Below are 15487 nucleotides of genomic sequence, written 5' to 3'. Positions count from 1 at the left end.
ATGAAAAGTCAGGCAAAACTGAAACAAATAAGTAACAATTCAAGCGTTCCCCTTTTATAGATCCTTTAAGTGGATCAATGGTCATCTAATATAAGATTCTCCTTTTGCAGCTATAAAATTGAGATACAGAGAATTTTAGGGCCCTATTCAATGACACATAGCTAGTAAGTATAAAAAAGGAGATTTGAATTCATGTCACCAGACCATTAATCTGGTGCCTTTTCATTTATTTTATGTCTCCTCAGTCTGGAAAGCTTATTATTTATGGATTTATTCATGCTTTACATTTCACAAATAATAACTATTTTGAAAGAAAAAAATGTGTAAGTATATAAAATATTTTAGACCACATTAGAACTTATACTTTTTTCCTGAAGAATAAATTCTGATTACTTTACATTTTAGGAATAAGAATATATCTTTCAGATATAATGCAAGCATACAGACTGCCCTAACTGATAATGGAGATTCAGAAATTCTATAGAAACAGGAAAATTTTCATGTCGTTCTGTAAGTAGCAAGTATAGAAGATGAAAAATAAAAATAGATAATAACTATAAAGAGGACTATTTCTAGTAATGTTTCTTCAGTCCTCTAACTAAAGTGAAGCATATTATTTTGTATGGAAACCAAGTGGAACTATTTCTTTCATTTTTATCATTTTCTCAGCCTTCAGTATATGGACATTAAAGATCTTTAAAAAATTATATTATTATAGAGTGTCATATATGGGGTCAGGGTGACCTGTGTTCAAATCATTTTTTAAATATCTTACCTCTCTAGTCTCCAGAAGGCCAGAAAGCTTCTAAATATCACATCCCCACTCCTAACTTGTGTATTGTGCTTCAGAGTGGATAGCAATTAATATCTATAGACTGAATTAAGGTTGACTTCTGAACAATGCTATTTCTTCAGCTGTGTTTCATTTGGAAACTAATTCCATCTCTCTATAAAAAAATAAAACCACAGAAAATGTATTTCCTTAAAATTTCCATCCATTTTATGAAACAAGTTTAAGAAGACAAAATGTCACTTAAAAAAAAAGACGTGTGGCCTGTTGGTTTGGGGCAACAGCCATCGAGTAGTGGCTAATAATCTGGAAGAGCTTCCATTGGGAGTCAGGCCCATAATAGTGGCCTGCTGAGAGCCATCAGACCACGACACCTTGACAGAGTCGCGTGTGGTAGCTGAGGAGACCGTAGAGTGGTCCTTGGGGAGATGTGATTGCCCATCCAAACCCCTTTTACATGACCTCTTTCATCAATGCCCCTTACCTATGAATTGGCATGATTATTATTCCCCCTAGTCTCAAAAGAAATAATGCAAAAGCAAAACATCTGTACCCTAATTTCCCAAAACACCACCAAATGATCAGACCCTCAAACCCAATCCCCAAAAGACTATCATGGGTTAAATTTTATTTAGGCACATCATTCCCAGCAAAACCACAGCTACAGGCCAAGTCTAAAACTTTCTTATGAAGCCAGCACATAAATCAACCATAGAGGCCCATACAATAGGTATGGGTATAGTACAGGTACACTAAGCTTCAATATGCCTCAGTGACTCAATTACACAAATCAGTAACTCAAACTCCCTAGTAAGCCACTTGTGATGAAATTAATCATCTTGTATTCAACCTGTAATCACAATACAAAAATATGGAATGCTAATCAAGTGATTTGTTAAAACTTAAGGTATCACTTTTCCAATTATCTCTCTTTGAACATGTGTATTAGGTAATATAATCTGCATGCCAAGAAAATGGGTACAAAATTAAAGATCAGACATCGGGAAAGCAGAGCAGCTGAGATGCAAAGCATTCCCTGGCCATAATGATTAAGCTGTCTTCCGTTTGTTATTTATTTTATTTTATTTATTTTGACTGATCATTCGCCACCATTAAGGAACCCTGGAGTCACGAGTGAGGCTGGACCCTGACTGCAGCAGTGGCCCAGGGTTAACTGGGAACATATCTGCCCTGTGCTCTTCAAAGAAGCAACACAGGACAAAGGAGGTAGCTGTGGGTATTGGGGTAGGAGCAACTGGGACTTCACCAGGTGATAGATAAGTAGAAGCTGTGGCACTGTGAGTATAAGTAGCACAAACTTTGGGGAGCAAGGCCAGCAATCAACACTTGTGCAGCCAGGACTCTTGGAAGGACAAGGGGTAAGAGCAACCTCTGTAGGGATAAGGCCCATGTAACAACTACATCTTTTTGAGGTATTGGGTGATGAATTGGCATAGTTGCAGAGAACTTTACAAATATGAGCCAATCATTATTATTAGAAATAATAATACATGTGAGAGCAGGACATAGCAAAATAAAGGCAAAATAAAGAGGGTAAAGCCTGACAATTAGAATGAATTTTGATTGGGTTGCAGACTCATTTATGGTAACATGGCAGCTTCCATCATGACCTAAAAGCATTGGGTCTCCTAATTGGCCAATATGAAAAACAAAGATTCTGATGAAGTAGAGATCACAGAAAAACAGCTTTTTAAGAGAAGCTGAAGAAAGAGCTTGAACTTGTTCCGCCAAAAGATCACAGATATAGAAGAATTAAATGAGTATAAACTAAGGAAAAGAAAGACTTTTGAGGACAATATGAGGAAGAAAAGAACTATGATTAATAACTAAATAAAATATGCAAAAGAGAAACATTGAAAAATATGAAAAGAGACTGAAAGAAATTCAAAAATCTAATTACACCTATAAGCATGTCTTAGATGTTGACTATAAAAATATGACACTGGCTAAAATGCACAGAAATGAACATGAAGATTTGCCTAGTAAAACACCTTTGCAATATCTACAATCAGGTCATCACAACATTTCCCATGTCCACCAGTCCTGGCACAAATATACTTACATGGAGAAGTTGGGAAATGCTGTTGGGGATTGGTAACTATTTGAATGGTAGATAGAATGGAAAGCTGAGGAGGAAGCTTGGCACTCCTATATCAACATTGAAATGAGATGCAAAGAAGATTCAGAGGGTACATTTAAGAAGGACCTCACTACATCTGGATCTGAAGAACTAGATCAAGTATCCTGGCTTTAAAGCAAAACATGGCTGCTTTGCTTATTCAAGGAAAGTATATGAAAGAGTTGTGGAACTCTTTGGAGATGAGCAAAAAGATCTGTACATCTATACAGCTGTATCTCTGTGTGGCCTTTGCAAATTTGAGGAAAATCAGGAAGAATTTGAAAGGGTAAGAAATGATCTATACATGTGTTTTAGGCAGGATTTCAAAACAGAAAATCCAAGAACTTTTAAAAATTAAGCAGTCATTGATAGAAATTTGGGAATAGGCAAAGTATTAAAGAAATCATTTGGAACAAATGGAGATTCCAGTGTTAATAGAATAAAGGCCAATCTACCCCATTATGATGCTCAGTTTAATTTTTGCCATTGGTAGATAGTGATGTAAAACCAAACAGTGTGCTAGAAGTGCTTGAAAGAGCCATGGACCAAGTGTCTTCAATAGTCCAAGAGAACTGCTGATAGTATTACATGGAACAACTATGCGCTTTATGAAGAATTGGAGGCAACGTGTCCAGAGAGGACTAAACAGGTATTCCAGCTTGTTTGGAATTGATTCCTCATACAAAGTTTACAATTGCCAAAAAAGACTACTTTATTCCCAGTTTGAAATAAAACATAAAAATTTGGGAATTTCAGTTGGCACATGTCTACATTGAACTGGTGCTGTAGCTCTAAGAATCTGACAAATGCTAAAGACTGAAAAGTTCTTGGAATTAACACCAGAAATTTGCATATCAAGGATCAAATTTTCTGAGTTGGAGATGTAATGATTAACATCTTTGAGAGCCAATATTTCATAATTTTAAAGTTATTTATTAATTCACTGATCAGCATATTTAAACTTGGTTAATCGACTCTCTCCATATTCTGAAAGGGTCAAAGGAGGAAAAAGAGGCAGAATTCCTCTAGCACAGGCACATATATACTGCCTTGTGAGTTCACCACTCAGTCCCTCTCCTGAACATCCCTGACATCCCAAGATATCTTTTTGGGGGTTAATAGTCACTGAGATACCCCAACTCTTCTCATTACTTTATCATGGGAAAAGGTGAGTCTTTGTCTATATAAGCAAGGTGCCAATACGTAGAGCCACATGGAGTTTAACAGGACTGCTAGAGTTTAGAGACTTCTCTCAATATTTCAAACGGCCAAGGGATTCACCATAGTTGGCCAGCCCTGTCCTTAATCCTTTTATCCTTAACAAAGACATAACCTGGAGGGAGAAAATGGACATAACCTCAGTTTATAATAAGACTGTTTCATTCTGAACCTGCAGGAACACTAAAGACAAAAAAAATGATTTCACAATAAAAATTTTTCACAGAGACAATTCTTGGAGATATTACTAGAACTCCAACAATATAGAAGTTGACCATGAGTCAGTCATACTTAGACATGCCAAAGGAAATTTGGAAATATTATATTTATTTTGAAATTAAAAATAAATAATCTAAAAAGGAAAAAAAAGAAAAAGCCTTTCCCAGAAATTGTTGCATCTAACACTTGTGAAGATATGGATCAGTTTTGCCCAATTTGAGCTGTCTCCAGGAAATGATGAAAGTTTAGTGCAATGCAGAAACAGTTGTGAAGAAACCAACAAAACTATGAGAAATTGTGAAGAGAAGGAAGAAAAACTCATGTTACTAAAATACTGGCTAAACTCTGAAGATGAATATGGAACAGAATCTCATTAGGAGAGACTGGATAACCTCATGCCAGAGAAGGCCAAGAAGAGAAGAAATGTACAAGCTGAAGATGGATCTGATGCCAACTGGGAAGAATACTATGATTACATCTTTCCAGAAGATGCTACAGACCAACCCAATCTCTGCTGTAGTAGGCCAAAATTTTGGAAGAAAGAGCAGCAAAAAAGGTTGCTAAAGAGCAAGACCTGGATAATGACATGGATGGAAATGGATCTTGATTTTCTCATGTTTTTTTTTTTAATTTTTATAAAATTACTGCCATTATTTTGGTTTAGTTAATGTTTGTGCAGTATTTATTTTTAATCATTAGTGAATCTGTTACCTTTCCGATGCTATGGTTTAAAATATTGCTGAGTTAGCATTGTGGAGATGTTTCTTTTTTAGATAAAGGACGTTAAATTTCTTCTTGAAACAAACAAACAAAAAAAGGCTTGCAAATCGCATTCATAATCCAAAATGTTGGTCTTCTAGGTGGCTTTAATGATCATGTGATCATGTGAGGTCATAGCTTTTCTTCCAAAGCATTAAGCCAATTCTTGGCTTTTTAGAAACAAATATTCTTATTTAGTAATTTTATTTATGTTATTTAGTAATATTTTTAAATATTTAAAAATCTAAATAACAACCATTAACATAATATCTAAGTTACATGTTATTAATTATCTATTAATATGTGAATTTATTTTTAAACACTTTGAAAATGTTAATATAATATTCTTAATATAAATGTTTTCCTTTATATACATATGTGTTTCGTCCTATTAATTTACAACTGTTCTTTGGAAAAAGGCTCCATGAGGTTCATCAGACTGAAAATGGAATACATGACCCAATAAAAAGCTTGTTGACAACACTGGGTCTAAAGGATTACAAAGGCCTTTAGACTATCCCTGGCTTTTTTCAAGTCCCCTATAAAATCCTATCTTCTTCAATGGGCCCTTCCTAATCTCCTTTAATACTAGTGCCTTCCCTCTGCTGCTTTTTGCCACTTTAACATTAACATATTCTATACTGTATGTCTGTAGTTGTTTTCATATGGTCTCTTTCATTTGACTGTGAGCTCCATGAAGGCAAGAACTCTTTTTTGCCTTCTCTTTTTATTTCCAGGGCTGGCACATAGTAGGAGATTAATAAATGTTTGTTGCCTGACAGTGCAAAATGAACAGTCTATTACATATGAATTCAATAATAACATCATGTGGTTGTGCTTCAGGAAATCAGTGTGTTCCTTCTATAGATGAGAAAACTGAGGTTCAGGCAAGTTGGGTGATTTCCCAATATATAGTAAACATAAGAAGAAGGACTTCAATCTAAATGTCCCTGATTAGAGAAGTAGCATTTGCTTCAATAAATGGCATTACCTCCACTCCCACAATGACTATTAGGGACTGCAATAATCATGAAATTCCCATCCAGAACTAAGGAAAAGAAAAATGAACCAGAAGACATTTAGCAAGTTTCAATTATTGTTGTGATGAAAAAGCATGCTCAGCTGCTACTCTTTTATTTTTTAAGAGTATAATTCCTACTGTTTGTATAAATGATCATAGTTTTTCTTCCTTCCTACTGGGCCAAAGATGGATTAATGCTTTTTTCTTTAGTGGAAGACACAGTAAAGAAAACTAAATAGAAAATCAAAGAATTACACTTAAATATTGGTTTTCTGTATTTGTACTTTCTATTATTTCCTCAGTACAATTCAGAGCAATAAATTATTCAGTACCTACAGTTTGTAAAACACTATGCAAATCAGTAGGAAAAAAGGCAAAGTTGAGATGAAGCATGTTTCTACTTCAGACAGCAGGAATATAATTTCTTTCACCTAGACAGCTTACCATATTTAGATTTTTTATTTTTTACACAAATTAGGTGGAAAATAGTGGAAAACAATTAGCTGAAAAGTCTTTGTGTCTAAATACAAAGGCCTAAAGATTTCTTAAATAAGTAGACACATCTATGATCTTCTACACTGAACACAATCATTTGCAATCCAGTCTTTTCCTTATCCTTAAAGGAAACCTAAAATTAAGCTTTCAAATAATATGACAATATTTAAGACATTTGATTTTAACAAATCAAAGACTAAAATCTAGTATTAGCCTCAGATATCAACTAGTCCAGCATTGGTGAAGGTTTTTAAGCTCAAGTGCCCAGAGTACAAATTCAAATGTGAGCTCCCCACATTACTAGAGAGAGCAGAGGGAGGAAGTGCTTGCTTTGGGAAGCTGGACAGAAGGGCAATGCATACAAAAATGTCCTTAGATGCAGAGCAGAGGGGGAATGGAGCAGCTCTTCTGTGCCCCTCCCAGCACATGTGCCAATATTTCACCAATGCTGATCTAGACTAATGCCTAGGCATAAGGCATTCTAGGCATAAGGAAAGTGTGAAATGGAGTTTAAATGACTTTCTCAAGACACACAATAAAGGAAAAGTTGGACTTTAACAAATATTGGAATCATAGATTAATTAAAGAAACTTGAAATCATGTAGTTTGTAGTTGAGAAAACTGAGGCCCAGAGGTTAAATGAGTTGCCTCTCATCACACATATATCAAGTGGCAGGATGGGATCTGAACCTATATTTTCTAACTTTAAATCCTTTACATTGGCAAGCATTTCCTTCTGATCTTAACCATCTTTAGCATTAATGCTCTTTCCATGACCTCAAATGGCTTACATGAGAGGATCTTTCCTCTCTATTTCCATTTCAAATTGATATTGTTAAAGAAAAGATGAAGTACAGATTTTACCACTTTTTACTAAGAGATGGTGAAGAAATATGTTCAAATATAAAAAATGGATACAGAAATTTTTATAGTGGAGGTGAACCAAGATGGTGGAATAGTAGCTGGAGATTTCTGAATCTTCTTCCAAATGACCATTACAAAGCATCTCAAAAGGGCAGAAATCAAAACCAGACAAGTAAAGGGGCTCTTCCACTGGATAGACACAACCTTAGAGGTAGGCAATGTTTGGGGATCCCCATGCTATAAGGGGAAGAAACTGAACTAATAAAAGCACAATCTGATTACCCCTCCCTCATAGTATCTATTATGCCAGAGTCAAAGCAATGGCTGAAGAAATCTCTAAATTATTGGGGTCTGGATGAAAACACCACAGACATACCCATGAGGGCAGTGCAAGGCCTTGACAGCAAGATTCAAGACTCAAGGCAGAAGAGCACAGAGCCTGGACAACAGAGCAAGGAGCTTGAGCCTGGACAACAGAGCAAGGAGCTTGAGCAGAAACAAGGCTGGCCACAGTAGAGGCAACAGGGACTGAAAAGATAGCCTCATTGCAAAACTCTTTAAAGCCATGCTACAAAAAGAATATCACAGATTTACCTGCTCTCACTCAGGATTCTGACTGGGAAGGGAAGATACTACCAAGGCAAAGCCCCATGAGACAGAAGCTAAGAAAACAATGTCAAGCAACATGCAGGAACCCCAATCCACTAGTAGTAAAAGGAATAAGCAAAAGAAAAAAAAAACTTTGACCCTGTATAATTTCTATGGAAAAAAAGAGCAAAATAATAAGGAACAGCAGAGAGTGACAAAGAAGCAAACACAAAAAATGGACATTGGTCACAAGATCTCACGAACTCAAAAAAGTGTTCAAGTATCAAGTAAGAAAGACAAAAGGAAAATGGGAAGAAAAGAGTGAAAAAGAAATGAAAGTAATACAAAAAGAAAATAACAGTTTAAAAGACAAAACTCCCCAGATGGAAAGAGAGGCATAGAAATCAAATGAAGTAATAAGCAAATTGAAGAACAGAATTGACCTGCTGTGAGCCATAAAAAGCAGGATAGGCCAAACCAAAAAGGGAAATGAAAAGATAATAGCTGATAATCAGTCTTCAAAGACTAGAACTGGGCAAGTAGAAGCTAATGGTCACACAAGGCAGAAAGAATTAATAAAGCAAAATCAAAAGAATGACAAAATAGAAAGAAACATGAAATATCACATTGAAAAGACAACTGGCCTAGAAAACAGATCCAAGAGAGACAATTTGAGAATTATTGGTCTGGCTGAAAGCCTAAAACAAACAAACAAACAAAAATGCCCTGACATCATATTACAAGAAATTATCCAAGAAAACTACCCTGATATTCTTGAACAAGAAGCAAAATGGACATTCAAAGAATTCATAGATCATCCCATACATTAAATCCTCAACAGAGAACCCTCAGGAATGTTAGAGCCAAATTCAAGAGTTTCCAGGCCAAAGAGAAAATACTGCAAATGGAAAGAAAAAGACAATTCATATATAAAGGATCCTAAATCAGGATTAGACAGTATCTGGCAGCTTCCACACTAAAGGCCCACAAGGCTTTGAATATGATATTCAGGAAGGCAAGAGAATTAGGTCTACAACGAAGAATCACTTACCCATAAAATTAATTATATACTTTCAGGGAAAATGATGAGTATTAAAAAAATAGATTTCCAAGCATTCCTAAATAAAAGATGAGAACTAAATGGAAAACTTGATGTCCAAATACAAAATTCAATAGAAACATAAAAAAAAATAAGAAAAAGGGAAAACAAGTTTTATGGCTTCAATATAGTGAAATTGATTATATTTCTACATGGAAAAATGACATATGTAACTCTTACAAAATTATTTTTATGGTCCAAATATGGATTCCCAATCCAGGAAGAACAAAACCAGAATCCTGAATGTATATAGATGCAAAAATCTTAAATAGAATACTGGCAAAAAGACTCCAGGAAATGTTCACAATGGTTATTCACTATGACCAGGTAGGGTTTATTCCAGCAAAGTAAGCATGGTTTAATATTAAGAAAACCATCCACATAATTAACTATATCAACAACCAAATTAACAGAAACCACAAGATTATCACAATAGATTAAGTAAAAGCCTTTGACAAAATATAAGGCCAATTCCTATGGAATAGAAGGGTCTTTCCTCAAAAATAACAAACAGTATATATTTAAAATAATCAGCAAGCATCATCTGCAATTGAGATAAGTTAGATGCCTTCCCAATAAAATAAGGAGTGAAGCAGGGATGCCCATTATCACCACTGCTATTTAATAGTGTACTAGAAGTGCAAACAGTAGCAATTAGAGAAGGAAAAGAAATTGTAGGGATTAAAGTAGGCAATGAGGAAACTAAACCCTCACTCTTTGCAGAAGGCATGATGGTATACCTAGAGCATCCAAGAAAATCAACCAAGAAACTAGTAGAAACAATCAATAACTTTAGCAAAGTTTCTGGGTACAGAATAAACCCAAAAATATCATCAGCATTCCTATATGTTTCCAACAAAACCCAGAAACAAGAGTTAGAAATAGAAACTCTATGTAAAATCACTCTATACAAGGTAAAATATCTGGAAATCTACTTACCAAGTCGATTGTAGGAAAAAAAAAATCAAGCCATTCCCCAATTGACAAATGGTGAAGGGACACAAATATGCAATTTTCAGATAAAGAAATCAAAACTATAAATATGCAAATAAAGTGTTCTAAATCTTCTTTGAATTACCTAAATGCAAATCAAAACAACATTGAGGTGCCACCTCACACCAACAGATTGGCCAATATGACAGCAAAAGAAAATAATCAATGTTGCAGGGGTTGTGGCAAAATCAGTACACTAATTCATTGCTGGTGGCGTTGTGAATTTAATCCAGCCATTCTGGATGGAATGTAAAACTTTTCTGCACAGGAAGTAAAACATTGGAACAATACAATGGAATGGACTTTGCTATCAGTATCAGTGCAACAAGACAGGATCAGCATACTCCTGAAGGACTTATGTAAAAGAATGCTATCTACATTGAGAGAAAGAACTATGGAAGTAAAAATGAAAAAGCAAAACATATGACAGCACTTATTACATGTATATATGGGTATGTGATTTGAGGTTTAGGCTTTAAAGAATTGATCTATATAAAAAATGAATAATATGGAAATAGGTATCAAGTGATAACATTGGTACAACCCAGTGGGATTCCTTGTCCTCTAAGAGGGGGGAGAAACCAGGGCACAGAAAGAAATTGAATCATGTAAACATGGAAAATATTTTAAAATTGAAAAATATTAAATGAAGAAATAAAAATGGTTATAGTAAATTATATAGTTTTTTATATCATGCAGTTCTAGACAGAGTTTGATTGAAAATTAAATGTCATTAAGTCTAATCCTGTTGAAATAAGATTGATTTTGATTTATTTTGAATTCTAGTAAGACTAATAGTGATTAGAAATTGGAATTCTCCATCGCTGGTGTCCTAGTATGTTGAATTTGGAATAAAATTTTAATTTTCTCAAAGTTATTATTATTGTTTAGCTCTTGAAAACTATTCTAGAAAGTCATGCAAACATATACTCATGCCACTATGTTCCCTAATAATTCTGTTGCTTACTTGCTAGAATATAATAAAATTGAATTTAATATGATAGCTGATGGAGTAAGTAGAATCTTAATGTGAATCATGTGCATTATTTATGAGCCAGGTCCAGAGAATCATGAAAAATGCATCTCTAATAACATAGATGTCAAAGTTGTTTAAACTCACCTCCATGACCAGTTGAGGGCATTTCTCATAGAAATGTAAAAAGGTAGTGGTGAGATATTGAATATATTATGGAATTTTATTGATATATTCATAACATATTATACATAATATTATTTCATGGAGTTATGTGAACTTAATATATCGATATCATAATGTTATATTGAAATTGTATGTTATTCAATTATATATTAATCATTTTGATTATTTTAATGAATAATTTTTGCCTTCCATAAAAGAAATATAGGGACTGAATTTTGGAATCAAAGCACCTGAATGTAAGTATCAAACGTGGAGTCCATGGAATTTTTTAAGGCTTCTAGATATTTAGAGATAAATTAATTCACTTTTCCTTACATGACAATTAAGGGACCTGCACAAGAAGATGCCAAAGGTCCCTTTCAACTTTAAATGTCCTAATTTGTGCATATGTGTATGTGGGTGTTACATAATTTATTTTGTAAAGAATATATCAATGCATTTGAATGTACAGGTAATTTTTTGTACAAACTGGCAGATGGATTATATATTTCACAGAAGGATTTATAGACATGAAAATCAATGACTGAAAAACATTTATTGTTCACTATTATCATTAAATGACATTCTAGAAACAATCTTCAATTCATACTTCTCCTTTGAGAGACTGACATATTGCCCTCATTTTAATTCACTCAGTCTTTCTTCCCATGTCTTTTTTTCCTCATGTTCATTAGTTTGTATTTACTCTTCTCCAAAAGGAATCCAAACCAATAAAATTTAAAAAATAATAACTTGGTAAACCAACTAATATCGCACAGATTATCTAGATGAAGAATTAGGCTTTATAACCTTAAAGTTCACATGCATTAATAGAAATTATTTATAAACATTTTGCTTATAGATATGGAAAAACCTGGATTTTCAGACTTTGTAACACCAAGAATATCTCACACTTCATTTTTAACAGTCATATGATTACAGTATTAATGTATCTCATAAATGAAAAGAATCTGAGAAGTCATCAAGTATAAGCTATTTGTGTCTAGGCATTCCCCCCTACAACCTCTCTGACAAGTGATCATCTAGACTTTGGCCAAAGATGATACAATGAAGATAAAGTTATTCATGTCTAACTAAGCAAGTCTATCTCATTTTCTAAGACCTCTAATTATTAGGAAGTGTTTTGTTTGCTGTTTTTGTTTTTATTTTGTATCTCATATCAAGGCTAAATATACCTCTCTAGAACTTTTAGCCATTGATGAAAAATAGGTTCTTTGAGTTAAGTTCAGCAAATATAATCTCTATTTCAAGGGATAGCCTTTCAAAGCCAGAAGACAGCAATTATAACATCACTCCACTGTGTTTTCCATAGGCTAAATATTCCTACTTTCTGCAACCAACTCTCAAGCTTCTTGGTCTATTCACGTTAATTGCCTTTCTCCAGTGGTTTATGGTTTCCTAAAATTTTGAACACAAAATTCCTGATATGGCTTGAATAGAGCTGAACCCAAATTTCTTTTTATTTCTGGACATCATGTCTTTCAATGCAGTACAAGAATTTATTTTAATAAGTTTTTGACTGTCATATCACAATTTGATATATTTTGAACTTTTGGCTCATTAAAGTTCCCTAATCTAAGCCTGCTTTATTTATTAACTTTGTTTCTCCTAAATATACTGTAAGTAGGAGTTGTGAATTAATATATTTTACTTTTTTATTAAATGTTTAAATCCTATAGAAGCTATTTATCTCATGTTAAAATTAACAACACCAAAAAAAATCATCCAGGCAATCTATCTTGCTTAGGGTTTCTCAAACTGGACTCTCTTAAATCAGAAAATATTAAATAACCACATTTTAATATATTTCCCTTATAATTCTAATATATTTTATTGAACATACTAATAACATTACTCTGTTAAGGTATCCATAGACTTCAACGGACTACACTATAGATGTCTAGGATGAGGAAAAGATTATTAACTTGGCTTAGTCCAGTCTGTATGGGAACAAGAATGTTTGATAAAAAAAAATAATCTAGCTAAATGAAGGGAGATATATATATATATATGTATATATATATATATATAGACCATTCTACAAACCGAATCAGATAGTAATTATAAAGTGCTAGCACATAAAACATGAGCTACTTATCATTGTTATTATTGTTGGTGTTATTTTGTCATTGCAAAGTGCTGAAATTATGAAGATTTTCCCCCCTACATACTGTCTTCTCAATATTGCTCCACATTCTAAAGTGTGTTCTGCCTTCTCACCCCTCTGCCCCCACAAAGATTGCCACCAGTAACCTCTAAAGGTTATGTAGTGTTTAGCATTCTTTATACCATTAGAATCAAATAGTGACCCTATTTTCTGCTTTACAAACGAGGAAACTAAGTCTCAAAGTGTAAAGTGGAACAATGAAACAACATTCTCATTTCTGTGCATCATTCCACCATTCTCGCAGTCATTCCAGCTCAGATCCTTGATGTCATCCTAAACTTGGCATCTTCTAGCTTTTTGGATATGAGGGATATGAGGATATAAAGTCTTTCTCCTATGTCCTTTTATCTCTTTCTACATGTCACTGCCTCCAGCAGGCCCTTATTACCTCACACCTAGACTACTGTAATAATTAATGTTTCATTTTCTGGCTTCAGGTTTATTCTCACTCGAGTCTATTCTCCACTCAAATGCCAAATCATTCTTCCTCGAACATAGGTCTGACCATGTCAACCCCTGTTCAAAATTCCAGTGGCTCACTATTTCCCTCAGGATCAAATAGAAAATCATCACTTTTTAAAGTATTTTTATAACTTGGCCCCTCCCCATCATTCCAGTCTTCTTTCTCCATTCCCACATCCAAATACAGTGAGATGCAGTGACACAAGCTTCCTTGCTAATCTTTGAACAAGATAGTACATTTTCCCACTTTTTCCTAGTGTTTTTGGGAGCTGTTCACCACATTCAGAATGTTCCCCATCCTGATTTATGTCTCCTACATTGTCCACTTTCCTTCAAGTTCCGTCGATTCTTTCAACTAAAATTTCATGTTCTAGAAGCCTTTCTCAGTTTTCCTTAATCTTAGTTCCTTCTCCAATTGATCATATATAAATCTAATGTAGTATGTAGTGTTTGGATGTTGTTTTCCCCATGAGCCTGCGAGGTTCTTAAGAGAAAGGATGGCTTATTTTCTTTTTTTCCCCTTTATATCTCCAGTGTTTAGCACATTGACTGACACAAAGGAGGAACTTAATAGTTAATTGATTGATAAATGGTGTCAGAGGTAGAATTTGAATCCATATCTTCCTCACTTAAATTGAATATGTCTGTAAGGCTACAGAAACATTTATGGATATTCCAGCCAATCCTCATATAACACATTCTCTAGAACTCTCTCTATGAGTGTTATACATATATTAATCAAAATTTTTAATTTTTAACTCTCTGACCTTCAAGGCCATTTTCGTAAGATTTTGGGAATATTTTCCAACCAATTCTGAGACATAAATGATTGATTCATGAAGTCACCAAAAGAATAATGAAGAAAGTACAACAAACATGGCAAGGGACCTTGAGTTCATCCCATTCCAGGATTGATTAGAGAAGCTACTAATGTTTCACTTGGAAAAAAAAAGAATACCTAGAAAGACACTACAGCTATCTTCATGCATCTCAAGGGCAGACATGCACTAAAAGTAGTGAGGGTTGTTCTGTTTTTCCCCAGGAGACAGTACTAAGATTAATGGGTAAGGGTTCCAGAAAGAGACACATTTTAGCTTAAGATAAGAAGAAACTTGCCCTGGGAACTGCCTAAAAGTGGAACTCCATTGGCATTTCCCTCTTATTAAATGGTTGGCCAATGGTCATGTGTGCTATAAAAGGAAATCTTGGACAAGATGACCTCTGAAATCTTCTTCAGATTTGAGAATAGTAAAGATGTCAAGAGATACACCAAAAAACTAGGGTGAATGAACATTAATTGTTCAATCTTTATTAAAGAAAGACCTCAAGCTATACAATTTCCATCCCCTCAATTAAGTTTTATATAATTCCTTGAGCTAGTACTATATATAAATAGTTTATTATATAAAAATTCACAATGATGAGGTTAAAGATGAAATGAGTCTTTAAAATTAGGTTATATTTCTTTGGATAATAAAGAAAAATGTATTATGTTATACATTCTCATAGGTCT

At 34.1% G+C, this 15487-nt stretch overlaps 1 pseudogene; it reads left to right on the top strand.

The window, feature by feature from the left end:
- The window catches only part of LOC100617539 (crooked neck-like protein 1), a 33764-nt pseudogene extending 28790 nt beyond the window's left edge, over positions 1-4974 (top strand).
- Positions 4975-15487: the final 10513 nt, after the last annotated feature.

Source organism: Monodelphis domestica, chromosome 1, assembly GCF_027887165.1.
Source record: "Monodelphis domestica isolate mMonDom1 chromosome 1, mMonDom1.pri, whole genome shotgun sequence".
In the NCBI taxonomy this organism is placed as follows: Eukaryota; Metazoa; Chordata; class Mammalia; order Didelphimorphia; family Didelphidae; genus Monodelphis; species Monodelphis domestica.
Note: the sequence above shows the minus strand (reverse complement) of the source record. Positions and strands in the feature narration are given on the sequence as shown.